Below are 22,080 nucleotides of genomic sequence, written 5' to 3'. Positions count from 1 at the left end.
AAACTAGATGACTAGGACTCCTCCCCCCACTCCCACCTTGAGCCAAGTCCCCACCTGTCTGACAGACTGGAGTCTTTAGGGTAGCTCCAATTTAATTAAGATACAGCCCTGTAATGTTCCTGGTTGGGCTAAAAGAGCCCGCATCCCTCAGAGAATGAAGGGATGCTTATTGAATGTAGAACAAGCAATCTCAGAACATTTTACACCAGGAAATTCAAGCCTGCCATTGGTCTATACCATCTCACTTTCTTTTTTTTTTAAACCCTTACCTTCCCTCTTAGAATCAATACTATGTTTGGTTCTAAGGCAGAAGAGTGGTAAGGGCTAGGCAATGAGGGTTAAGTGACTTGCCCAGGGTCACACAGCTGGGAAGTGTCTGAGGTCAGATTTGAACCCAGGACCTCCCGTCTCTAGGCCTGGCTCTCAATCCATTGAGCTACCCAGCTGCCCCAAAAATTTCATTTTCTGAAGAAGACAGAAGAACAAAAGACACATGGCTACTAGAGCTAAAATCCCCCTTTCTCCACCGGTACTTAATTCTTAGACCCCAAGCCAGCCCCTTAGTGGGGCAGGTAGTTGAGTTGAATCAATGGTATAGAGAATTCTCAATGAGGAAACTACCTTTACCAATGCAGAGTAGAACTTCCTCTGCAGGTATATAAGAAACTTGCTCAAGGCACTGAGATCTTGCAACTTGTCCAGAGTCGCACAGCTAATATATATAAGAAATGGGGCTTGAACAGGAATCTTCCTGATTCCAAGACCAGTTCTTGATTCTCTATACCACATGGACTTCCATCCTATTAGGTATATTTTTAAGTGTTTTCAGTGAAGCAACCGAAGGATCAGAATAAATCGTAACACTCATATTTTTATATTTTTCCTACTCAAGAATAACCAGTGCCTGGGAAACACTGACCGTAGCCCAACCATGGAGTTGGCTGGGGAAAATCTGCTGAAAACTCCGTGAGGTGGGAAAATTTCGAATAGGGCTAATTTTTATTTTGCTCACCCAAAAGATAGTAAGCCTTTTGTATTTACTAGTATTCGAGGCCAGGACTGACAGTAGCTTCTTTATAGGAGAAGCATGTTGATGAAAGAATGGGAGGATTTGAAGTCAGAAGCCCTGGTGCCTAGTCCTAGACCCTATGCTTACTAGTTGTGTGGCTATGGACAAGCCACTCACATTTCTAAGCTCAGTTTCTTCATCTATAAAATAGGGATGATGATAAGCATAGGATTACCAGGGAAGGGTTTTGTCAAATGAAAGATACCATTGAAATGGCAGTTCTTTTTTTAAGTTTGTCAATAGTGGTCATGTTTTAGGGGGAAACATGATTTGGCTAAATATGGCTCTATGCAACAAATAGCATTACAACTCGACCATATGGTTTCCACCATATTAAATATGGTAGACAATATAGTCTCTACCATATTAAAAAGGTGAAGGGTTAGGAGTTGTAGTCAAGAAGATTTGGAGTTTTATTTTGCCCCCAAAATATAGCTATGTGACCCTGGGCAAGTTATTTAACCTCTTGGTTAAATCACATGTAGTAGACCCTTAAAATATACTTGCTGATTGATTGACAAGTCGGGAATCTGCTTGGATGAAAGGAGCTTCTTCACAGAGAAATCCCTATGCCAATAAAATCATACCTGGAATCTCTTCCTGACATTAAAGATTAAGTAAACCCCCCCACATATTGAGGAATAGGGAGGGACAGAGACAGAAGCAGAGACACACTAGTCTTATGCCTTTTTGGAGAAACAGAGTCAGAGATCAGAGTTGAACCTTTTAAACTCAGGTCTCTGACTCTGGAGACCCACCTCTTTATTTCACCATGTTATCTCTCTAAGATACTCTACCTCTAAGATTGAGCACTTGATCTGTGCAAAGCATAGCTTCAGTCTAGAAAATCTGTGCCACTAAAAATCTACCCCCAGGGTAGGGAAGGAGATGGACTAGATTACTTCTAAAGTGCCTGTGCATTTGAAAGCCCTATGGTTTCATTTGCATTGTACTGAATTATATTTATATTCTTTAACCTTGAGAGCTCTTTTACTTGGATTTCCTAATATGTAACTCGCACTATGTTTTTATTGCAGTAAGGGAGCAATAAAAGCCCACATTTGCACCTAATGTAACACCTATAAATTCCCACACTTGTGTTTCCAGGCTGGTTCAGCCTACCAAGTGTCTGCCTACTATTTCAGAGTCAGTAAGTCTAAATCCTACTGAACATCCAAAGTCCTCTTTCCCCCCCATTATACGAGTTATGGGTTCATCATTTCCTCTTTTATAAAGAACACATAATATATGACTCCAAACAGACCCACTGTACCTTTGTCAACTAATTCAAAAGCAAGTGAATGAAAATCTCATGGGGCACAATTGGCCTCTAAGAGGTGTGTACAAGGGGATGACCAGAAGCATTGAAAAGCTGAATTTTGAAGAAATGCCTCAGAAGAAGAGCAGATGGAACCCCAGAGGAGCTTGGGGGATGGGATGGAATTCCAGCCAGGCTCAAAAGGCAGTTGGGAGAAAAATCAAGGGTTCTTCTGGTCTTGGGCTCCTTGGAGTAAGGAGGGAGAACTACTTGGCTGTGAAGATACAAAATCTCTCAATCCTTTTACCTGAGCAGCAGAAGATCTTATCTCTCAACTGGTGGCAAATCTTTAGGATAAAGACTCCTTTTTCCCTTAGGGGAACCCAGAGCTTATTTCTAAAAGGAGACTCCCTGCTTCAAACCCTCAAGATCAGTATAGGGAAAATACCTAGGGATTTCCTTTTCCCTTATATCTAAATAAAATAGACATCTTGATTTCAATAGAAATTTAAATCAGATTCAAATGTATTAGGAGGGGAACTACTAACATCATTTCAAAAAGGTGGCAGAGAGGAACTCTTACTTACCCTTGTAGTCTTGTCAGACTGACTCCATTGGTCAACAGCTCAACTTGGGGGAAGGGGAGGAAGTAAGGAAGTGTCACCTTATATTTATTCCCCAATTAGCTGAATTTTGGTTCCTCCTCTTCAAAGTCTCCACCCCACCACCCCACCTCCCAACCCCATAATACATAGGTCAATGTTAAGAAGAAATTCAGAAGCAGAGACAACTAAAATTGAAAAGGACTTTCAAATTCATCTAGTACAAGAACTTCATTTTATAGAGGAAGAAATTAAGGATTTATTTAGAATTATAATTAGTATTATCTAGAAAGTAGCTTGGGGAAGCAGGTGAACTGGCGAACAACATTTCTTCATCAACTCTTACAACAGAAGACAGTTGCCAGTTCCTAACAAATCATCCCTTCAACTGTAAGAAGGGGATCAAGGTAGCACCTCTGATTTGCTAAACTGGGACACTTACCATGTAAATGGGCAAGTACTCTAGTCTCTTCTGATGTGACATGCGGTATGGTCCCTTACTAAAGGGCATGAGCAAACCAATGGTTCCTGGTTAGTCTCTTAACTCTTTTTTGACTGAGGAGGTTGATGACTATTGATGATTGAGCAAAAAAGAAAAGAAAGAAAGAAATGTCTTTCACTCAGTTGGGCATAAAAGAAAATGTCTCTACCTCCCTTTCTTTTGCATAAGATGATTTGAATTTCTGATAGATAGCTATTCTTTGAACTTCTAATAAAGCAGGTGAGCATATTTTCCTCTCCTCTCTTCCTCTAGTAAAGGTATTGTAAAATGCCTTAGACTGCCTGACCCTTAGACTGGAACTCAAGACCCTCATTTCCTCTTCTATTTTATGTTTTCTATCTTTGAGTCCAGCTCAGTCAATAGTGAACCTGAGAAATTGCCAGTTCTGGTAGTTATCTCATGAATTTAAGGAGCTGATTCAGTTCCTAAATCAATGTTAGCTGCCTTATGGAAGCTGTTTCCTTTTCAATAAAGATAAACTGAGACAACAAAGTTTTAAACATGATCAATTTATTAGCAAAGCTAACAATTGCCAATAAACGAGATCCCAGATCTTTGCTAGGCAAAGACCCCATTTGAGAGCTCACAGAGCATCATTATAGTCTTTAATGAGTGTCAAGATAATTTTAGGGTTGTAACTTAAAGAGTTATCTAGAGTAATCTAGAGTTAATTGGTTGCCAGGGAAAATCCCAAATAAAATACCCAAGTCAGTCTGGAAATTTATGGTAATTTAATTAATATAGAGGGAGGGAATTTTAGGAGAAGGAGGGAAGAGGATATAGGATTTCTCCTGCCTGGCCTATGCCAGGGGGAGTTTAAAATCCCCACCTCTAGGTCTCTGAAGAATATTAGAGGCTTCTAAGAGGATAAAGTTGGAAAGTAAAGGAGGGAAATTCAGCCAGAAACTCACCACTGAACCGGATGATAGCTTGTAGCCACACTAAAATGCTGAAAGGCCAGCACGCTGCTCTCAGCTAACTCTCCACCACCAATCAGGGAAAGAGAGTCCTCTGAGAGACAAAAAATCCCAAATGTTTTCACATCTACCAATCACATCAAAGGCTTTCTCCAGGACTGACCATACTTTAAGTTCTCATCTTCTTTGATTATTTCTGTTGAGTTACTTAACACTTCTTTGTTAAGTTCACCTTTTGTTAATTACTTGACCTTTTTGTGATTAATTTAACCTTTATAGTTCCTTAGCACCTTTTTGTATTAAGACCTAAAAATTGACTTGGGCTAAAGTTCTAGATTCACTATAAGGTGAGAACTAAGTACCTTCATTGTTCAATCAGGAGATTACAACCTTATTCTATTGTCTATTTTGTTTAAAGTTTGATATAATTCACTTAAGGGGGGATAGGTGGTCAGATTGGTGACGATCTTGACTTTTAAAAAATGGTTGCTATAAATTCTGAAGAAGTGAGATCTTTTAGGTTTTCATCCAATTTTGATCACTATTTAATTGATCTCTACTTGAATGAGGCTGGATTTATGCATTTAATTAAAATATGGAAAATATAAATGTTAAAAATTATTCTGACATGTTAAAATATCTCAAACAATTTTAAAATCACATTTACTGGAAGCCTGATAATATCACAAGCAAATATAAACTGATAAGAGTAAATTATTTCATCTGGAAGTTGGAAAAGCCGTTTGTTTGGGAAAAGGCTCTGATTTTAAATTGGATTCCCTTTATTTTTACTAAGACACTAGATACAGATTAATTATATTTAGGATACAAGGAGACTTGAAGTAATATAACTTCAGTGAACATCAAGTGTCAATTAATAATCAGTCAATTAACACATTAACTTCCCCTTTAGTCTCAATGTTCATTTAATCAGCAATTTTGTATCTCAAGTCCCAGATATCCCATATCTACCTTTAGATGTTCTGGAAGAGATCCTGTCCCACTCCAAAGGGGTCTGTTTCTATGGTTCCAGGACACTTGCAGAATTATGAAGGAATTTCTACTAAAACCAGCTTGCACCAAAATTTAGACAATATCACACAATTTCTTAAATGTGGTCTTTATAATAACTAAGTACAACTTTATGTCTATCCTTCCTCTAATTTTGAAAACTTTTTGAAATCTGGAAAACCAGTGCCATATATATGCATATGATGATTGTTAAATTTTTGCCTTAATTCCCATATTATCCTAAAAGGCTGAGAATACATTAGATGACTTTAAGAGTTCACATGAGGTCTCATAATTCATTTGTTAGATTTTGAGATGTTCACTTTGCAGGTACAGGGCTTCAACTAAAAGTTAAATATAAATGTAAATGTAAATAAGAGCCTTGCTATCTTTTAAAAATTATGGATGGTGAAAAATTAAAATGTTATATATTTTGATTATTTTCACAAAATATGGCTATTGAGCCTACCAGATAAAATTAACTGGTGCTTCCTTAATAAGATATGTAGTTTTATTCCTTGTATTATATGACTATAAGGAAATAAATGATGGGACCGATTAATTTTTTTACTAAAACTTTCATGCTTCTGTTTTATTATAATGACTCAAAGATGTTTCTGTGTTGATCTATTAATTAAATTTGTTTTAATTTCACAGTTTACCTGCCTTATTTATAGAAACTTGCTATGAATGAAAAAAGTAGGAACACAGTTATAATGATATCAAAACTATCCCCTGAAGGGGTTGATGCAAAAAGACTGACTTGATGCAAACCATTGCAAGGGGAAAAAAAACTCCCTTAGTTTTGTTTGATTTCAGGCAACTCAGTCAATCAGATAGTAAAGTTTCATGGTATTCATAAGGTGTCCACTAAATTCATAGGTAACCAGTGGGAAATTTTTCTATTTAGAAAGGAAATGACATAATTGGGAAATTGAGTCAAGAGGATCCTATTTTTGCCTGTGCAAGACTGTCCCCTCAACTTTTTCCTAATGTCAGACATCCATCCACCTGTAGCAGTTTTTAGATTACACTCCCTTGGAGCAGCACATGGCATCCCCTTTGAATGTTGGGCTATTGGCTTCAGGACAATTCAATCATTCTTGAAATCAAAACTCAGAATATCAAATTACAGTCCAAATGAGATTTTACCTCATATAGAAAAATTTCATTAATTACAACTTAATACTAGGCTATTGTTATTTCTCTCATGTCTTAATATATAAGGACATTTTATTGATCCTTTGTGTAAAAATAACTACATTCTGGAGGTTTGTGTAAATAAAGTGAATATTAGATCATCGAATAGTTGGTTCAAAAATATAGCATCACTATAGACTAATTATTAACAAACTCATGATTTTCTTAGTGATTTTAGATGAAACTCACTCTTTATTTTAAATAAGCTTGTAATTTTTCTTCTTTGGCTTGGAAAGGTCTTAGTTCTTCAAACTGCAATACCAGAGTTTCACAATATGCTGGTTTCAGAATTGATAAGATCTTCTGACCTTGCCCTAGCAGAAAGTCCCCAAAAATCTTCTAATCTCCCAACTGTAACCTATCGTTATTATTATTATTTTCTGAATTTGTGCAAAACAAATATTTGTTTTAAAAAACCATTAGTCAATTAAAATAAATACTACATAATAAATATCATCTATAATAAAATGTATAATTATTTAATAAATATGTGTTTAATAAATACTACATATAGTCAATATTTGAGTTTTTAAATACTTTCACTATATTTATTTAACAGCCATATTCATGATCTAACAGCATTCAGACTAAAAAGGAAGTCATTTTTCTAACTGCATGTTTCACAATAGATCAATATATAGTATTTATATTAACATAAGTGCTTACCACCTGCCATGCTTTTTATGGCTTTTAAAGCTGAAGTTAAAGAATTTCAGAGTCCTGCTTTCGGTAGTACTTTAAACTCATTTTTTCTTTGAGGTGTCAGTTGTCATTTTGAATTTCTTAAATGTAGCAGCATAACAATTTGCTCATTTACATCATAGGGTAGTTAGGCAATAAGATTGAAGGCTTTCCCTTTGTGATGACACAGTCTTTAAAAGTAAAATGATAATAGAGTTCCTGCCATTTTAGAAAGCACTCTTTAAGTGGCAGAGCATTGCTAAAGAAATATTTTGTCCAATTTAATTCCTATAAGGTGTGGGTATTACATCGCTCCCCCTCTAAAGTGCCCACACATCAGGCACTGTCCTGAGCACTTTAAAATTATATGGTCTTCCCCAGAACTGAGGGAGCTGGATGCAATTATTGTCACCCCCAATTACTAATGTGATTTGTATTGAGGTCCGATTTATTACAATTTCCCTAACAGGAGAACACATCTCACTGTAAATTATACCACTCAAATCAAATTTGGAGTTTAAAATCTCAAGTAGTAATATTTAGACCTTCGTTTTTCCTAAGGACCATTTACTGTTAACATTTCAGAGCCAACTCTTTTTAGTTAGCTCAAGATCGCCTAAAGAACCACATCATTTCCTGTTGCTTTCTTAAAGGCACCTATCCTAACACTTTAAGAGGGGGGATAAAGTGCATCTTTTCTTCTTCCTGGAGCATCTATTCTTCTCTGCATTTTTAGTACACACAAATCATTTTATGCTGCAAACTTTTACTTCTAAGCATTTCCCTTTGGCACTGTCCATCTGATATTCCCGACAGAAATTTCTCTAGAAGTTTCACAGATCTTTCTTTAAAAACACATAAACAAACAAACAAACTCTTACCTTCTGTCTTAGAATCAATTCTGTATATTGGATCCAAGGCAGAACTGAGTTGTAAGGGCTAGGCAATGGGGGTGAAGTGACTCGCCCAAGGTCACCCAGCTAGGAAGTGTTTGCAGTCACATTTGAACCCAGGACCTCCCATCTCTGGACCTGGCTCTCAATTCACGGACCTGCCTAGTTGCCCCCCATGAATCTTTCTTAAACCTTCTCTCCTAAAATTAATCTTTCACTTTACAATTTACTTTTCTTGCATTTCAGAATTCTTCTAGTCTTTATTTCCCAATCATATCACAAACTACAGAACTTCATCTTTCTCATGAATTTCTCCTTTTCAATTTAGCACAAGTTTTTATTACACAAAACCAATAATTGCAAAACTGTCATATCTGGGGATTCATAAAGGCTTGAAAATGCCTTCCAATTTATTAATGCCTTTCAGTTTATTCCAATTCATTTAGGTGACTCTGTTTCTAGTTTACCATCAAAGTTATATGATTCAAAATACTTCATTGCTTAGGCAGATTAGAAATATTATTCCATACTATTGTGCTCAAAGGAACAATGAACTGGAGGAATTCCATGGGAACTGGAACGACCTCCAGGAAGTGATGCAGAGTGAAAGGAGCAGAACCAGGAGAACACTGTACACAGGGACTGATACACTGTGGTACAATCGAAGGTAATGGACTTTTTCTCTACAGCAATGTAATGACCCAGGACAATTCTGAAGGATTTATGAGAAAGAACACCATCCATATCCAAAAGAAGAACTGTGGGAATAGAAACACAGAAGAAAAACAACTGCTTGATCACAAGGGTCGATGGGGATATTATTGGGGATATAGACTCTAAACCATCACCCTAATGCAAACATTAATGGTATGGAAATGGGGCAGTGACACTTGTAAAACCCAGAGGAATTGCGTGTCAGCTACAGGAGGGAGTTTGGAGAAGGGCAGAAAGAACATGAATCTTGTAACCATGTAAAAATATTCTAAATTAATTAATTAAATAAAATTTCTAAATATATATATTATTCCAAATTAAGTTCTGTTTACTTTTTAAGTGTCTCCCTAATTTAAATAAGTTTCTTTTCACTTTGAAACTTTACTGTTACTGCTTTTAGGGCCTCGTTTTGATTTCTTTTAAAACAAAAGTACAAAATTCATTCGCTTGGCAACGTCAGTTCCTTCTCATTGAAATCACCTAAGCTCCCTTGCATTAAAACTTTTGCAGTTTTTAAAAAAATATTCACTAGGGAAGGGAAGTACATAATTTGGATCTTAGAATTTTGGAAAATACATGTTGAAAATTATTATTACATGTAATTGGGACAATAAAATATTTTTGATTATAAAGGCTTTAAAAGTTTTTCAAAAAAACAATTTTCTTTCTTTGGTTGATCAGGAAGAAATTAGCACAAAAGAAAGATAATATAAGATAGTTGTATAGAAGTATTAGCTTGCAAATTTTTTCCTTCTAAGTTTATGGGGGCGGGAAACACAATTTTGAACTAGAAATTTTTCTTGGGTCACTTTAGAACTCCTGTGTTGTTTTGTTTTTGTTTTTTTTCAACTCTGGGCATCTTTTCTTAAAACATTTCCTGGCTGATGACCCTCCTATACGTTAGTGCCTCTTGATTTCCTCAATATGCAATAATCCAAAGTGCCAAATTTAGGCCAGAACATTTCGTCTACTGAATCTCTTGCAGTTTTAGACCAAATTTCATATAATTTAGTGCCATACTTTTTTGTTACCCCTGGTTGAACAGGGAACTTCCCTGAGTTCCAGGACATAAATAGTTTTTCCAAGGTGGTTTCCTTTAGAACAATGCTCCTGGCATCCATTGGTTCTGTGAGACATCCCTCACTAGAATTTTCCTGTCCTTTTTTTTCCGAAGTCACTCAAGGTACCTATCTCTTCTGAGATTTTAAAAAGAGATTCTTGCGTTCTCCAAAGGATTATCCTTTGAGAAATTCTCCTGAGGAACTCAGCAATCCTGTAAAAGAATTCCCACTATATTTCAGCACAAGGCAAGAATAGTACAGAGACAGATTAATTCAGAGGAATCTTAATGTGTGAAAATTCTCTCAAACTACAGTGTCTTTTGAATTAAATTAAAAAGGGAAGCTACACATTTTGCTTCAAGCCTCACTTCTTCTTTGGAAGATTTATATTCCTTTTTTGAAAATTTAATAAAAAATGAATGCACACAGAGCCCAATTTCAAGGCCTTGTCAATGCTTACATGCCTCAGGATTTGCCTACTTGTAGGAGAGATCATTCTCTCATGAGATGACTACCACCAGGATTATCTTGAACCTGAAGGAACTGTCTGCCTGGTCAGAAGATCTGGCCTTTATGAATTTTTTACTGCAAATCCAAGGATGAATATGAAATGTCTGTTTAGCAGTCCCACAAAATGGACTTTACCTCTCATGAAAGTATGATATAAGGGGGCAGCTGGGTAGCTCAGTGGATTGAGAACCAGGCCTAGAGATGGGAGGTCCTAGGTTCAAATCTAGCCTCAGCCACTTCCTAGCTGTGTGACCCTGGGCAAGTCACTTGACCCCCATTGCCTAGCTCTTACCACTCTTCTGCCTTGGAACCAATACACAGTATTGACTCCAAGACGGAAGGTAAGGGTTTTAATTAAAAAAAGAAAAAAGAAAAAAAAAGAAAGTATGATATATTACTAGGGGTTGGGTTTTTATAATATGCTGAAGAGGTAAATTTTCTCCTTCTTTACTGCTCTTTCTGTAATCGAAATTCTCTTAAAAGCTGAAGAGATTTTTCTACCTATGACAAGAATCTCACTTCCTTCTGGTGAGATTCTCCCATTTAGGGGCTTATTTGAGTCAGATGAATTTGGAAGGTGGTCGAGGGGAAATTTGACTTTCAGAGTAGTCCTCTTCAGACAAGTCCCTTAGTGGAAAATCTTACTAGAGTGCTCTAGGAGGTTCCTCAGAGAGGGCTCATCTCTCAACCTCCTGGATGGCTCTCCAACCATCACAACTGAAATGTTTGATAAAGATAAACTGAGGCAACAAAGTTCTGAGCATTATCAATTTATTAACAAAGCTAACAATTGCCAATAAATGAGATCCAAGGCTCCTCAGTAACCATGAACCCACTTTGAGGGCTAACAAAGCATCATTAAAGTCATTAATGAGGAACATAGCAAGTTTACATGTTCTTGGGAAACAGGCACTGTTTCTTTCTGATTCACTGATTGATCAGAATAAGGAAATTTTAGTTGAAACAGAGAAGTTGCATAGGATAGTTGTGGTTGGAGCAAGGACCTACCTTGTGGCTGGAACATTCCAGTTTGCCTGGAATATTTTGCTCTCAAACCCCCTGTTTCAACTGTATGATGGGCATATTTAGGGATCAAGGATGCCCCTCAGTTTACCAGAATGCATACAATTTACAAGAAACAACACAAAATAAAGTACCATATTTGATTTGGTTCACAAAATGGAGTCCAATTATAATTATAATTTCACAACACCACTTGATATCATAGAGATGACTATCACCAGGATCATCTTGAACCTGAGGGGAGGGGACTGTCTGCCCAGTCAGAAAATCTGGACTTTATGAATTTTTTACTCTAAATTCAAGAATGAATGTGAAATGTTTCTTCATCAATCCCACAAAATAGACTTTACCTTTCATGAGAATGTGATAGGTCATTTTTTTAAACTCTAGGTGAGTATATAAATCTTTTGTTTTTTTAAAGCATTTCTTTTATGGTGGAAGAAATAGCTGTCCTCTACCTGATATCTACTTTGTACATTGGGTATTGACTTTGTTCCCTTCTAAGACAGTCTCTAAATATGAACTATATGTATGTTGTGTTTTAAGAGATCCTATCTGGAATTCCACTCTTTACTGAGTGGAACCTGACAGAGAATGATAGAAAAACTTTTGGAGGGGAGCTGTCCCCAAACTGAATCTGGTCCTTGTGAGCCCAGGGAGAAAGGGGAGATGTGCAAACAGTTATTAAGTGCTTTGAGGGATGAGGTAGGACAGACAGACCAGGAATTTCATTGTTATAGAAGATTCCTAACAGAAAAACTCACTTTACCAATGCAAATGGACAACTGTTTTAGAATTTATAATTTGGAGCCTTGAGACATTAAGTACCTTACCTAGTCGATATGTGTCAGAGATGGGACTTAAATCAGATCAAAATCACTTCCAATTCTTTGTTGTGACTTTATCTGTCCTTTGTCTCATTCATTATCATGCAACAGGCTGGGATAACAGTGAAATTTTGTAGCACCCACTCTGGGACTCCCATCCTTAGACTGTCACTCATAGAATCAGCAATATTACTTCTCCTCTAGTTAAAAGATACTCTAGCACTTCCCAGCTGTGTGACCCTGGGCAAGTCACTTAACCCCAGTTCTCTAGCCCTTAATACTCTTTTGACTTGGAACCAATACTTAGTATCTACTCTAAGACAGAAGGTAAGAGTCTTTTTTAAATACACTCTGTATCTGGACTCCTACAACTGTAATTTATGAGCCCCTACCAATACAATACCTTTAATAGTCAGTGTGTTTGCTCAAAGAAAAGGCATTTGCTAAAGTGATCAAGTAACAAAAAGTAGCTACAAAACATTTCCCCTCTTAACTCAGGCACAATCTCCTGTAAATATATACAGTGTCAGTGGGATGGGAAGAAGGAGTGCATACATAGAATATTTTGGTAATTAGGTATACATGTAGGCAATAGATATGTGACCAAACCCCCATCACCACAGTCCTTCTCTTTCCTTACAGTCAGTCCTCAGGTTGCTCTCCCACCCTAGACACAATGTCCTGCTGACAAGATCACTTAGCGGGGCTCCCCGAGTCTGCTTCTTCATGCAAATCAACTTAGCGTTCATGAATAGCCTCAACACCCTTCTGCTGGATGTCGGATCTCCTAGTAGAGAAGTAGTTCTGTTGTGTGGGAAGAAGGAAGGGAGATAACACAGGGAGCTGGACTAAACTTGCCATTTCATTGGCATAGGGAACTCATGTGCTCCATCAATGTACCTTTCTACAATTGGAAGCTTGCTTTACTTTGCTTTACTGGCTGACAAGTTGCTGACAATCTCTGAACCTCAGACTTTTCACCTGTAAAATGAGGGCATTGGACGAGATTTCTAAGTTCCATTTGAGCTCCAGATCTATGATTCTGTTATTCTAGTGATGTTGATATTATTTCAGCTTTCAGCTGAGCAGTCTCTTGATTCTTCTCAGGACAAAGGGTCTCAGTTACTGGACTCTTCTCTGGGTGTCGTCTCTGCTACTGGTCTCTTGGGTTCGCTCTTCGAAGGACAGCTGAGTCTTAAACCACTGTCTTGGCTGGATGGTACTGTGCTCTCTTTAAGTGGAATATTACTGGACTGTATTTTTCTAGCTCTGAATAGCACAGTGTTCATTTCAACTAGATTCCTGCTATCTTTCAACATGGCCAATAACCGTAGCCTCAGGTTAACAGAAGAAGCTTATCTTATTGGACACCTAATGAGCTCAGCTCAGAGTTCTGTCACCTCCCGTGAAGGAAGTAGCAGAGATCTGGTATCTTCTGTTCACCAACTTCTCCTGGCCAAGACCCAACCCTTGTCAGTGTTGGCCAACCCCAATTCTTGTTGGGTCTGATGGAGTACGGATTCTGAGATACTCATCCAACTCAGACTTAGACTGTGAGGTTGAATCCGGTTGTCTGCTACCAAAACGTCTAGGGCAGCACCCTTACCAGTGCAATTCCCATTAATAACAAGCCATAGACTCAATTAGCTTCTAGAAAAGGCATGAACTCAAATGGCACAGCAAGAATAATAGCTTTTAAGTTCTCTTCACACCCAAACCCCGATGTGCACTTGTTCATAAACACACACAGAATTTGCTCTGACGGGGAGAGAATGAGCACAAATTTAAAGGGAGGAATAGATGCTGAGAGCACATTTGTACAGGGTAGTTCCCAAACTGTAGAATAGCAGGGCCTTAATTTCCCTTCTCTTTCTGCAAAATCTACAGGATGAGGCATTTCAGCAAGGGATAGGGGGGAGTCTTCTGAGCAGATGAAGTGTCTCTGCTATACCACACAATCTACTTCTGGATTGGGCCAAGTAGTCGTCAGCTACTGGGCTAATTCCTTACTGTACCCAATTGCTGCGAGGCTGTATCTGGCTAGTGGCTTACTATAGATGCTCCTTAACTAAAAAGATCCCTCGGCTGCTGGGCTTCTGCTACCAGATTGGGTGAGGAAGACCACTTGGTCATGGAGTAGCTACTCCTTGATTGGGCAGATAACAATGCCTCTGGGCCCTTTCCATGATACAGTATTCCTTTTTTTTTTAAGCCTTTACCTTCCACCTTAGAATCAATACCATATGTTGGTTCTAAGGCAGAAGAGTGGTAAGGGCTAGGCAATGGGAGTTCAATGACTTGCTCAGAGTCACACAGCTAAAAAGTATTTGAGGCCAAATTTGAACCTAGGACCCCCCACCCTAGGCCTGACTCAATCCACTGAGCTACCCAGTTGCCCACCGTGGTACAGTAATCCTGATGGATTTATCAATCCACTCCCAGGACTAGCTTTCCTATGGTGAGACAGTCTTTGCCACTCACAGCCTTTGGGTAAGCTGGGCATTATAGGCTCCTTCAGAAAGGGCAGAGCCCTTAGTCTAGCATCTCCTCCTTGATTCTCCTACTTAGATTGGAGCTTTGTCATCTCCTGGCAGGAGGTGGGAGATGATAGACCATGAGACCAAAACACCCCCCTTCCCCCAATCCCTACTTAAACTAATAGCACCCTCCCATTACAGAACAAAGACCCAGAAAAAACCTAGTAGAACACCAGGACTTTTCTGTCAGGCCTGGAAAAATGACCTTCTGCATAACTGATCATCAGCTTGGAAACTTTCTCCCACCCCCAGAGATCAAGACTCTCCACCCCCTCAGGATCATCCAATGAGATTGGTCCAGGTAGCCCACCTTGACCAATAGAGGCAATCCAGGTTACCTCATCCCTGACAACCACATTATAAGAGATTAAACCCATCTCCACTCAGATGAAGGCTTGGCAGCCATCTTTATTGGTACTGCTCTCCCATCCCTTCTCCATCCCACCTGGCTCCTCCTTGCCTCCCCTTCTCCCCAGGACCCCACAGCCACCTCTACTGGCATCATACCCCCCCTTGCCCCTCCTTATCTCCAATAAAGCCTTGCTGTACCACCTTTGCCTCTTCCCTTCATTCCCCCTCCCTTCCTTTTCTCCCAGAAAGCTTCGCTCTACCACCTCACTCTGTTCTCATTTGTCTTAGGGTCGGGCCCCATCAGTTGGACTGACAGGAGAAATCTCTCCTCTTCTGTTCCAGATCTTCTCCAGTGAGGGACCTCACTCTTATTTATGATGATCACTTCAGTTCCATTTCTCAGACTCCTGTTGAGACTTATACAGATGTTTGACTGGGAATAAAGTTAAGGAATCATTTTATGTCTTGGGAAAAGGCCATTGTCTTTGCTGGCCTTTTCATTTACAATTGAGCTATTCAAGTTTCAGACCCTTTGCAAGCTATAGAATGATTCCTTTCCAGCTGAAATGGCTACTCCTATACTTTTCAATGTCTCTTACTCTTTTTTTTGTCATAGAGAACTTTAAATCTTGTTAGTGTCTAAATGGGGCCCCAGGAAGATTTAGGGCAATAGGAAGTGGAAGAATGGGTTAGGAATGTTTTTAAGAGTGCATGCTTAAAAAAAGAACATATACACTGTTGCTGAAGCATTAGGACCATGACTCATCCAATCATCAATCATTAACATTTTTTAATATGCATCATCTATACAGTGTAAGCCAGGTAGATCCATGAGTAAGCAATTAGTGTGTACTTTCAGATTTTCTTCCACACACATGATTTTGTACATTAAATCCTCCCAAATGATATAGTCCCATTGATAGCACGAATTAAGCCCATAACGTGTGTGTGTGTGTGTGTGTGTGTGTGTGTGTGTGTGTGAACGTATCTATGTAGCTTTCCCTTAGTTTCGATGGGTCTTAGCCCCCACCATGAGATAGTCTCACTTTCTGCTCCAACTTTGACGCGAGTCTACATAAAAACTAGCTCTCTCCCAGGACTGGTTGGTAGCAATGATGAAGACCATAGGGCTGTGCACATTTGCACCTCCAGAGATGCACAGAGATAGCAAATGAGCCTTTAGTGAAGGTCCTTTCAGCCCTTAACACCTATTCAAAAGGTTTCTCCACTTTGGAATATTCTTCTTCGAAATGATCAGAAAATGATCAAGGGATCATGGCAGTCCCTGATCAGACTCAGGAGTTTCCTGACAATCTCAAAAGATGACTGGGAATGGGCCCTCAGTCCATAATGAAGACCTTCACCTGCCATTTATAGAGTGCTTAATAATTTTAAGGAGTTCCATTTATTCCATTTCATTTGACTCTCTAAACAAGATTGGGCAAATTTAGAACCCTGACTGACCTAAGAATGATTTTTTACCCCTTAAAATATAACCTAGTTTGGCCCAAGCACCCCCTGCATGGCAGTACAAATATTATCTTCCATTTAACAAGAAAGACAATTGAGGTTCAACGATATTTATAGATTGTCCCTCATTTGTATTGCATGGAGCATTGGGATTTGAACTCAGTTTTTCTTTGTCCCTACTATGCATTGCTTCTGTCAAAAGTTCATTAGAAGAGGTGTCATGGTACAGGGGGGGAAGTGCTGGATTTGAAATCAGAGGACCTGGGTTTGAATCTAGCTAAGGCACTTACTGACAATAGGCATATTATCTAACATCTCTGGGCCTCAATTTTCTCAACTGTAAAATGAGAGAATTGGACTAGATGACACTAGAACTTTTCCAATTCGAACTCTATAATCCTATGAGCTAAATATAGCCTCCAATGCCAGGAAAACTCTGTGTACACATACAAACATTCACCTAACTCACCCCCGCCTTTTTTTTATGGAACTCTGTATGGGCTCTTTAGACAGAATTCATTATGAAATTCTGTCCTGATTGGTCATCTCCATCAGCACAAGGTTAACCACTTGTATCAGCTGGCCCGGAACGTCTTTTCCTTCCAAGTCAGGCCTGAGTCAGGGCATGTTTCCAGCTACAAAGAAAAGAGGAATAAAGCCCAGCCTGACAGGGTTGATGACAGAGACTTGCTATTGTCTGAATTTTAGTGATCATACTTCTCTGTATATCTCTTCATAAGCTCAAATAATCAAGAATTAACTACGTAAAGAATGAGAAATTGTTTTTGGACAAGGTTACTAGGGGAATTTGTTCTGATTACTTTGCATATTTATTATTAGGGATTTATTTTTTTCCAATGAGAGGAAGAGAAATGGAAGGAAGAAAAAACAGATTTTTGATGAGTGAAGGAAAATTTAATTTAAAAGAAGAATTTACTGTAAATATATTCTACAAAGGGGAAAATGGAGACGCTAAGTTTCCTAATTTCTTAAGATTCTGTGCTGCCTAGACAACAAATAGAAGTCAGAGCTCTGTGCCATGTTGTTTTTAAAAATATATTTATTTGTTTGTTACATTAAAAAACCCAGGTAATTCCTTCCATCCCTCCCCATCCCATACTAGAGAAAGCATCATCTGACAAAAAGATACGTGTATAAATAAAATTATGTCATTTATTTCTGTTGATCAGTTCTTTCTCTGGAGGTGGACACACACAAGTCATGCTTCAAAGAATATTTCTGTTGCTGAATATAATGTTCTCTTGGTTTTACTCATTTCACTCTTCATCATTTCATATAGGTCATCCCATGTTCTTCTTTGTAGTATCCAGTAATCCAGCCCTTCCTAGGGGAAATAAAAGCAGTGTGGCATAAGAAGAATATTAGAAAATCCATTTACCTTTCCACCTGTTGAGTAGTGAATGTTTTCACTGGGTTGTGGTCTTTCAGAGAATATAAGAAGTAAATTCAATGCACTGCACAGTCAGTACACAGCCAGTCATCTGTAGGACACCTAATTTTCCAAATGCTAAAAAGTCATCACCATTATTCATCAGAGCCTTTTAGCAATGAGAGTAGAGAAATTCAGGATGAAGTATTTTATGAAATATTCATTATAATGACTTTCTCTTCCAAGGTCTTATTAAATATAACATCATAGTGTCTGATAACACGAGGGACACTGTTAACCATGACAAACTGAGGTTACCCATGGGGAGCTAATAGATTTTGATTTCACTGCTGCCATCATCATTCCATTAATAGGCTGGTTTAAATCCCAACTCCTTCCATTTCAGAGAAATAGAAAAGGGTTCTTTTGGTTACCACACAGTTCAAACCATTTCATTTGCTTCCCTTTGCTCAGAGATGACTTGAGGGGTAAAATGGGAAGGAACCCAGGACACTAAATGTTATATTAAAAGGTGGAGGATTAGCTGGGAAAGCTTAGAGGCCTTGGGGGGTGGGGGGGAGAGACAGACAGACAGACAGACAGACAGAGACAGAGACGAGACAGAGAGACAGAGAGACAGAGAGACAGAGAAAGCACTTTCCCATCACATTCTTCATTAAAGAAAAAATGTCCATGTTCTTTTTTAGCCCCACAGGTTTCATGTTTGAGTTTGCAATGAGTCTGCCTCTCTCTAGCTCCTGTATAGTCCAGTTGTTTCTCTCTGTAAAGGAGCTGTTCAGTCCTTTCTCGCCTGGTTTGGAAGAGTCTGAAGGACTTGGTTCTTGCAGCCTCATCTCCGCCTCCTCACCCCCTCTCCCCCTCCAGCTCCTGGCTGGAGGAGAGGGACTGTGTCAATCCTGGGCAGAAAGACAGAGCAGACAAAAGGTCATTTGTAAAGAACTCTTTCCAGCCCCTCTTCTCTCCTCCTGCTCAAACTCAGAGCTTGAGCATTTAATAAGACTCCTCTGCCAAGAAGATTGAAAGGAAGGGAGAGGAGAAGAAGAAGAAAGGTAGGTTTGTGGGGTTCCGTTTGGTTTGGTTTTTCTCATCTCATTTGTTCTCTTCCAAATGATCTGCTTCTGAAGGTCAGGTCAGAAAAATAAATGCCAAGCTGGATGTGAAAGAATTGCTTGGAGAATCTGGGGGGGAGAACTGAGAAAGGAGAATAATTCCCAAGATCAATGGAGAAGCATGAGGGATAAAGCAGGGGGACAGAGTGCCATACCTCCCAGGAGGCATTTTTTGCCTTGGGCAAAAAGAAAAGAAATGAAATTTGACATCCACCTCCTAACTGAATAGATCTGGACATTAGTGAATAGGAGTTGATTTCCCAAGGCGAGATACCAGCCTGCCCTTCAGAACTATGTATAGCTTGGTTGTGGAAGATGAGAGATGCTCTTGGAAAATCAGTGTTCAGATATTTTCCTAGAATACATAAGCCCTGTTCAGTCTTCTTCTGAACGTTTTAGCCTTATTCGAGAGAGTTTGTCTTTTAATAAAAAAAAAATCTCTAATTCATATAAGAAACTTGGTTTTCTGTACGATGTAGAGAATATATGCCATATGAGTAGATATATCATGAAAATATGAAGAGCATATAATATTCAGGGACTTCAGTCTGAGTGTCCATATCAGGGAACAGTACCAAGATTCTAAGCACGAGAAGAGGGGAATTTCTCTTTTAGGGTTACAAAAATATCTCATTCAAATATAAGACACAGGAGTACCAAAAGCCATCCCTTCTATAGTGACTTGATGTGGATAGTAAAGCAATGAATGAAATTAAAAATCTAAAATGCCACCTTTGTCCAAGTGTTTCAGCCCCTTTCCTTATAACAGCCTGGTGAGAGATGTGGTAAACATACTGTTTCTTTTAAAGATGCAGAAACAGACTCAGAGAGGTAGTAGGTGTCAGGGTCAGGATTGGAACCCAGGTCTCCTGCCTTCAAACCTAGCATTCCTCCTACTTGACTATTTCCTCCTAAACTCACTGAATCCTGGAAGAAGGTAATTTTCACAATTTCCATCAGGCTGGAAGCTCATTTGACGTTTTTTTCCCTAATTAAGTTCTCTGGTATGTCTACACGACTGCAATTCGTCCTAAGGATGTCTGAACAGGCTAATTCACCTGGCAAGATTATCCTGGTGCTTTTAAACTGTGACTCAAGAAGTTGTAATCAGGGCTGAAAGAATCAACCATCTCAGTGAAAATTTCTTTGAAGATAGTAGAAAAGCAGAAGAGAAAACAACTGGGCAACTGGCACAGATGGCACTGACTTTGGATTCTTAGAACTCGCGTAATACCCTGGGATGATATTTTCACTTTCTTCGGTCCTTCTCTTCCTGCAGTGTGTAATGTGAATGGAAACAAAACCAAATAGCCTTTTTCTGTTTAACTCATCAGCTCTTCTTCATTTCCCTGCCCTACATGCTGGTGCCCAGGAATGACATCAGTTGCCTGCTCCAGGGGATGCCAGTATCAACAGCAGAAATCTCAAGCTGCCCAGCCTTGTTAGTTTTGGCCATTAAGGATGGGGATGGGGGGAGGCAGAATGGGGATGCAAAGGTTTTTCTTTTTAAATCTCCTTCTAGGCCCAACCATTCCAAGGTTTAGATAGCTCCAAGGATCCAGACAGAATCCAAACTGGAAACTCCCTGTCCCTATAGTCTTGGCAAGGATTCCTTGCCCAGGTGTAAGCCCTTCTCTGTTGTTCTGCGTTTTCCTCGATAATAGCAAAAAGCCACATCAGCATCCCCAGAGCAGACATTTAACCGTCTCTTCTGGATGCCTTTGGATCTTTAGGCTTGGCTCTTTCTGTAACTCAGATTCAATCAGGAGGAAAATTTAAGGTACACGTATTTGACTAAAGAGTCCAAATAAATTAGTGTCTTTTGCTTCCAATCAGCCTGAGGAATTTTCTTCTGCCCTGGAAAGCAAATGGCCTTCCTGGACAGGCTGAGGAGTGGGGGTGCCAATGCCTTTTAACAAGGAAGCCCACTGATCCATCACAGGAGTTTCCTTCTCCAGACATTCTCCCACTGGCCGAGCAGGGGTCGAAGCAATGTATCTGCAATTAGTAATGGAGGAAGAGGATAATCCAGTTTCAATATGTAATTTATAAAGTGTTAGAAAAAGAAGTGGGGGCAGGGGTGCCGAGCAAAGGCACCAGACAGTGTCTGCAAAGTTTGGAACTTTCCACCTCCGTGCTTGGCTGAGCCTGGGGCAGACACTGCTTTATTCTCTGGTCTGAACATGCTCAGCAAAAAGGATTTCCATGGTACCTGGACATACTGCTCCATTCATTCAGTTACTTGATGAGGGCACTCTTAATACCTAGAAGAGTGGATTCTACTGGCCACAGGCGAGGAATACAAAAGCAGCAGAAAATGTAGGCTCCCCCTGCCCTCATTATTGCTAACTGGGGAGAAAAAACAAATATCTGTGTCAGGGGAAAGGAGAGGAATTTCAAGACACTATATAATAACATACTATAATATGATGTAATCTAATATCTAGTGTTTTTAGAGCACTTTAAAGTTTGCAGAACACTTCACAAATATTTTGTCATCTGAGCCTCACAACAACCCTATGAGGGAGGTGCTATTATTATCATCTTCATTTTACAGAGGTTAAGTGACTTGCCCAGGATCACACAGCTTGTTAGGAGCTGAGGAAGGTCTGAACTAATTTCTTCCTGATTATAGGTCCCATAGTCCATTCATCATATCACCTAACTGGACAGAATGCATATATATGGATAATGGAAGGAGAGCTTGCTGGTCAAGAGACCTGAGTTCATAACTTAATTTTGACCCATCTACCAGCTATAATATAATATAATATAATATAATATAATATAATATAATATAATATAATATAATATAATATGATATGATATGATATGATATGATATGATATGATATGATATGATATGATATGATATGATATGATATGATATATGATGTGATGTGATGTGATGTGATGTGATATGATAATAATATAA

The 22,080-nt window shown here is 38.9% G+C and overlaps 1 protein-coding gene across 4 annotated transcripts in view; it reads left to right on the top strand.

Moving 5' to 3' along the window:
* SCRG1 (stimulator of chondrogenesis 1) overlaps positions 1 to 22,080 on the top strand; it is a 105,792-nt gene that overhangs the window by 68,971 nt on the left and 14,741 nt on the right. The window contains exon 1 of one of the 4 annotated variants that reach the window (XM_056802919.1): positions 18,801 to 19,086. The exons of the other annotated variants lie outside the window; for them this stretch is intronic. The gene's annotated coding sequence lies outside the window, so the exon portion shown is untranslated. Of the gene's footprint in view, positions 1 to 18,800; positions 19,087 to 22,080 lie in introns of those variants that run through there. 4 annotated transcript variants of the gene reach the window in all.

The sequence above is a fragment of the Monodelphis domestica genome, chromosome 6 (genome assembly GCF_027887165.1).
Source record: "Monodelphis domestica isolate mMonDom1 chromosome 6, mMonDom1.pri, whole genome shotgun sequence".
In the NCBI taxonomy this organism is placed as follows: Eukaryota; Metazoa; Chordata; class Mammalia; order Didelphimorphia; family Didelphidae; genus Monodelphis; species Monodelphis domestica.
The sequence above is the reverse complement of the archived record's forward strand: the minus strand, read 5'-3'. Positions and strand labels throughout refer to the sequence as shown.